Source organism: Mastomys coucha, unplaced genomic scaffold, assembly GCF_008632895.1.
Source record: "Mastomys coucha isolate ucsf_1 unplaced genomic scaffold, UCSF_Mcou_1 pScaffold20, whole genome shotgun sequence".
NCBI lineage: Eukaryota > Metazoa > Chordata > Mammalia > Rodentia > Muridae > Mastomys > Mastomys coucha.
Window position 1 is genome coordinate 81163600 of NW_022196903.1, and position 5753 is coordinate 81169352.

Sequence of the window (5753 nt, forward strand, 5' to 3'; positions counted from 1 at the left end):
TCCATAAAGTCATTCACCAACTGTTTTAATGAACAATGGTTCTGCTTGGAGGGTGGCACAGACATTAGATTAGGGTAAGAATTTGGTTTATTAGCTGTGATAATTTGGAAAAGCATTCATCTCAGAGAAAGAGTAACTTATAAAGTCCCTTCTTCAAACTTAATACAAGAGTTACAAACGTCAAGCAAAGCATTCAGTCTCACTCTTTATTGTTCTCTTACAAGCCACCTCCCTAGTTAATTGTCTATTTCTTTTGGGTACATAAATACTTTTGAAATATGTAAGCTGTTCTGAAAAACATAGTATAGTGTAAAAACATGAAGACAACAATACTACTAATAGAGAGGCTGAGATAGGAGAAGCAAGATCTCAAGATCATTATGTTGTACACAGCAAGACACTGTCATGAACAAACAAGCTGAAAGTGTATATGGATTGTATAATATTAGACTGATTTCTCCAATTGCCAAATTAGAGAGACCATTGGATGGCACTCAATAAATTTCTAATTCCTCATATTTTTAGATTTCAATCAAATAGGATATGTTGGTAATATTAATTTTCATATTAAGATATTAAGAAAAGTAATTGTTAATTCCTGTTGTTTTTGTTGTAAGAGGTGGAATTAGGTTTGTGTGGATTTGTTGAAAGATTACTTTCTTGCTTCTTCTAGGGTGTAGTTTTGCTCCTTATGTTGATGTTTTCTATTATCCTTTGTAGGGCTGGATTTGTGGAAAGACATTGTGTAAATTTTGTTTTGTCATGAAATATCTTGTTTTCTCCATCTTTGGTAATTGAGAGTTTTGCTGGGTATAGTAGCCTGGGTTGGCATTTGTGTTCTTGTAGTGTCTGTATGACATCTACCCAGGATCTTCTAGCTTTCATAGTCTCTAGTGAGAAGTCTGGTGTAATTCTGATAGGCCTGCCTTTATATATTACTTGATCTTTTTCCCTTACTGCTTTTAAAATTCTTTCTTTGTTTAGTGCATTTGGTGTTCTGATTATTATGTGACAGGAAGAATTTCTTTTCTGGTCCAGTCTATTTGGAACTCTGTAGGCTTCTTCTATGTTCATGGGCATCTCTTTCTTTAGGTTAGGGAAGTTTTCTTCTAAAATTTTGTTGAAGATATTTACTGGCCCATTACATTGGGAATCTTCACTCTCTTCTCTACCTATTATCCTTAGGTTTGGTCTTCTCAGTGTGTCCTGGATTTCCTGGATGTTTTAGGTTAGGAGCTTTTTGCTTTTTGCATTTTCTTTGAGTGTTTTGTCAATGTTTTCTATGGTGTCTTCTGCCCGTGAGATTCTCTCTTCTATCGCTTGTATTTTGTTGGTGATGTTTGCATCTATGACTCCTGATTTCTTTCCTAGGTTTTGTATCTTCAGGGTTGTCTCTCTTTCTGATTTCTTTATTGTTTCTATTTCCATTTTTAGATTCTGGATGGTTTTGCTCATTTCCTTCACCTGTTTGATTGTGTTTTCCTGTAGTTCTTTAAGGGATTTTTGTGTTTCCTCTTGGAGGGCTTTTAGCTGTTTACCTATGTTCTCCTGTATTTCTTTGAGGGTGCTATTTATGTCTTTCTTAAAGTCCTGTATCATCATCGTGAGAAGTGATTTTAGATCTGAATCTTGCTTTTCTGTTGTAATGGTGTGTCTAGGACTTGCTATGGTGGAAGAATTAGGTTCTGATGATGCCAAGTAACCTTGGTTTGTGTTGTTTATTTTCTTATGTTTGCTCTCTGCCATCTGGTTATCTCTAGAGCTACCTGCCCAGGCTAAATCTGACTGAAGCTTGTCCTTCCTGTGATCCTGGTTGTGTCAGAACTCCTCAGAGTCAAGCTGTCTCTGTGATCCTGTGATTCTGGGATCCTGTGACCCTGGGCTTGTTAGAGTACCTGGGAGTGGAGCTTCCTCTGGGTGTTGTGGGACTGGCTGTGGAGCTTGTGCCCAAGGTCTGCTCAGGACATCAGCCCAGAGAGACTGGCCCTTTCATTTTTTTTTTAATTTGTCATATTCTTTAAAATTTATAAAGTATTGTAACAATAAAAATGAGTATTATAAAAATTGTTTGATATAAAACAACAATCAACTGAACAGTCTTATATAGATGCTTGTCTACAGCAATACTGAAAATACATACATTTGTCTCAATATAAATTTGAAATAACTCCAAATATATTAACTGTATATTTTAAAATAATGCATCACTACTAGTATTTTTTAAAATGAACATAGATAGAGTCTTTTGTTTATTTGTTTGGTTTTAATAGAGCTTAAAATCTTGGCTCTTACTGTGGTACAAGCCCAAAATAAGAACAATTTTTAGACATTGGAGTTCATTGTAATAAGACTGTACTTCAATGACCCTCACATCACCAAAGGATTTTACCTCCATAGTAGCTAAGCTGAGTGTTGACAGTTCTGCTGTGCCAACTGAAATTTAGGCACAATTTTTGAATACAGATTTCCTGCTATGGTCAAAGCTATTTGACTTGAGTGATTGTCATCATTCTCAGCCCACAGAGAACAGGTTACATTCATTTAAGAAATGGTGTGTGTATTAAGATAGTCTACCCATGAAGTCATTCACCAACTGTTTCAATGAACAATGGTTCTGCTTGGAGGGTGGCACAGACATTAGGTGTGAGTAAGAATCTGGTTCATTGGCTGTGAAGATTTTGAAAAGCATTCATCTCAGAGATAGAGTAAGTTATAAAGACATCTTCTTCAAACTTGATACAGTAGTTACAAATGTCAAGCAAAACATTCAGTCTCACTCTTCATTGTTCGCTTACAAGCCACCTCCCATGTTAATTGTCTGTGTTTCTTTTGGCTGTATAAACTTTTGAAATATGTAAGCTTTTCTGAAAACCATAGTATAGTGTAAAATCATCAAATAAACAATCCTACTAATAGAGAGGCTGAGATAGGAGATGTCTGATTTCAAGATCATTATGTGGAACCCAGCAAGACACTGTCAAACAAGCAGAAAGTGTATATGAATTGTACAATATTGGACTTATTTCTCCAATTACCAAATTAGAGAGACCACTGGAGGACAACTAACAAATTTCTAATTCCTCATATTTTGGGATTTCAATCAATTAGGATATGTTGGTAATATTAATTTTCATATTAAGATATTAAGAAAAAGTAATTGTTACTTCCTGTGATTTTTGTTGTTGGAGGTGGAATTAGGTTTGTTTGGATTTGTTGAAAGATTACCTTCTTGCTTCTTCTTGAGTGTAGTTTCGCTCCTTATGCTGGTGTTTTTCATCTATTATCCTTTGTAGGGCTGGATTTGTGGAAAGACATTGTATAAATTTTGTTTGTCATGGAATATCTTTTTTTCTCCATCTATGGTAATTGAGAGTTTTGCTGGCATTTGTGTTCTCTTAGTGTTTGTATGACATCTGCCCAGGATCTTCTAGCTTTCATAGTCTTTGGTGAGAAGTCCAGTGTAATTCTGATAGACCTGTCTTTATATGTTACTTGACCTTTTTCCCTTACTGTTTTTAAAATTCTTTCTTTGTTTAATGCATTTGGTGTTTTGATTATTATGTGATGGGAGGAATTTCTTTTCTGGTCCAGTCTATTTGGAGTTCTGTAGGCTTCTTGTATATTCATGGGCATCTCTTTCTTTAGGTTAGAGAAATTTTCTTCTATAATTTTGTTGAAGACATTTATTGGCCCTTTCAGTGGGAATTTTCACTCTCCTCTATACCTAATATCCTTAGGTTTGGTCTTCTCAATGTGTCCTGGATTTCCAGCATGTTTTCGGTTAGGAGCTTTTTGCATTTTGCATTTTCTTTGACTGTTGTGTCAATGTTTTCTATGATATCTTCTCCATCTGAGATTCTCTCTTCTATCTCTTGTATTGTTAGTGATGCTTACATCTATGACTACTGATTTCTTTCCTAGGTTTTCTAACTCCAGGATTGTCTCCCTTTCTGATTTCTTTATTGTTTCTATTTGCATTTTTAGATCCTGGATGGTTTTGCTCATTTCCTTCACCTGTTTGATTGTATTTTTCTATAGTTCTTTAAGGGTTTTTTGTGTTTCCTCTTTAAGGGCTTCTAGCTGTTTACCTGTGTTCTCCTATATTTCTTTGAGGGTGTTATTTATGTTTTTCTTAAAGTCCTGTATCATCATCGTGAGAAGTGATTTTAGATCTGAATCTTGCTTTTCTGGTGTGATGGTGTGTCTAGGACTTGCTATGGTGGAAGAATTGGGTTCTGATGATGCCAAGTAACCTTGGTTTCTGTTGCTTATGTTCTTATGCTTGCCTCCCACCATCTGGTTATCTCTAGAGCTACCTGCCCTGGTTAAATCTGACTAGGGCCTGTCCTTCCTGTGATCCTGGTTGTATCAGAACTCCTCAGAATCAAGCTGTTTCTGTGATTCTGTGATTCTGTGATCCTGTGATCCTGGGCCCATTAGAGCGCCCAGGAGTGGAGCTTCCTCTGGGTGTTGTGGAACTGGCTGCAAAATTTGCACCCAAGGTCTGCTCCGAGCACCAGGGGAGACAGACTGGAAGGAACCAGTGCCACTGGGCTAGTGGAGTTTCTGCAGGCCTGGGTCCTGCTGGTCCCAGTTACTCCTGGTGCTGGGACAGATGTTGTATCCTCCTCGCCTCTGATCCTCTGATCCTGTGCATCCTTGTGTTCCATTCTTGAACCTGTTCGCAAGGGACTTGGCATGTCAGTCCAGTGTAAGGAAGCTGGTATAAGGGAAGGTAGATATAGGAGGCTCCTGAGGACAAATCCATTTCTGGCACTTTTGTATACTTGTTAGGTGATTTTGACCCTCTTTTTGTTGTGTTAAAATGAGGTAAAATAATGCCTGTTTCATAGGATCCCTGCTAGGTTTTCATGAGATTTTCGAAGAGCTTGGCCATTATCTTAGGAACCTGTTAATTCCTTAATGAAAATCCATCTTCTCTCCTTTCCACTTACAGAGCAAAACATGGGCATGGAGATGGATGCATCTTATCATGTACTTTTTATTTCTAATACAGGGAAGCTTAGGACCTTCATGACAAGAAAGATTGGACAGATCCTTCTCACAAGAGAGATCTTGACACCTATGAATTGTTGTGACGGTCCATGATTACATTCTTAAAGCTGTATGTGCTAGTCTCTTCTCTGTCCTCAGTCTATTTATATCTCCCTAGGCATTCTTTTTTACTAACACAAATTGCCCATTTTAAGTATATATCACAAACATGTTTGTTCACCATTCCAAGTCAGTTTTAATATTTATTCAATGTGAAAAATGCATATAATCACTTGTTGGTTATCCTGCATCTCCTAGATCTAGCCAACATAGCTTTTGTATTACATTTCTGAATTTGCCTGTTCTGGACATTGTAAGTGAATTATATTCTGAGTATAATTCATATTCCTTTTTATAATTCTTTGTAGGTACTTTGAAGTCAGTTTTAATAGCTACCTTTTAGACAACACTTTTGAGCTGCTTTCTGAACTACTAAGGCACTTACTCTTCTAAGGCAGATGTGGTAGCTAATACCTGTGACATCAGCACTTCAGAGGCTGATGAAGCATATCACCATGAGTCTAAGACCAGCCTTAGGCATCTGCCAAAAACAAGAACGACAACAACAACCAAAACTAAAATAAAGTACTTATATTCCAGGTGTGATTTATATGTCACAGTATGGGTATGGGCTTATATTTTCTGTTACCTGCCACGGACCGGGATTTCTCGCGGGGTCCCTGTTCCGCAGGACAAGG

General features: G+C 37.1%; 1 pseudogene; it reads left to right on the forward strand.

The window, feature by feature from the left end:
• Window positions 1–5508, forward strand: part of LOC116099954 — a 9390-nt pseudogene extending 3882 nt beyond the window's left edge.
• The last annotated feature ends 245 nt before the right edge of the window (window positions 5509–5753 follow it).